Below are 429 nucleotides of genomic sequence, written 5' to 3'. Positions count from 1 at the left end.
CTATATGAGGAAATACGAATATATGCATGTGTGTATTTATTCGTGCGCATTCCTGAATACACACACATACAAATGTCAACGTATATACCGTCTGACAAAATCACACTGGAAATGGAAGTAAAATCCACCTTTGACTGCAAAACCTGAGAACTGAAGAGACGAAATCTTGAATGCTTTAAGACGGCAAAGGTGAGGAAAGTGAAGTCAAAGTGGAAATTAATAAATCTGGGCCTAATTACGCTGGCGAAAAAAAGAGGAAGTGAGATTAATGGAGACGGAAAATGGTGAAATGTGAGAGACGTAAGAAATGGTAAGAAGATGGAGAGATGAGAAAGAGGAGAGGAAGAATGAGGGAGGTGAGATAACTAGAGGTGAGAGAACCATCAAGGAATACCTGGAGATAAGTAGAGAGGAAGAAAATTGCATGGG

The sequence above is a fragment of the Penaeus monodon genome, chromosome 25, assembly GCF_015228065.2.
Source record: "Penaeus monodon isolate SGIC_2016 chromosome 25, NSTDA_Pmon_1, whole genome shotgun sequence".
In the NCBI taxonomy this organism is placed as follows: Eukaryota; Metazoa; Arthropoda; class Malacostraca; order Decapoda; family Penaeidae; genus Penaeus; species Penaeus monodon.
This window is presented reverse-complemented; position numbering follows the sequence as displayed.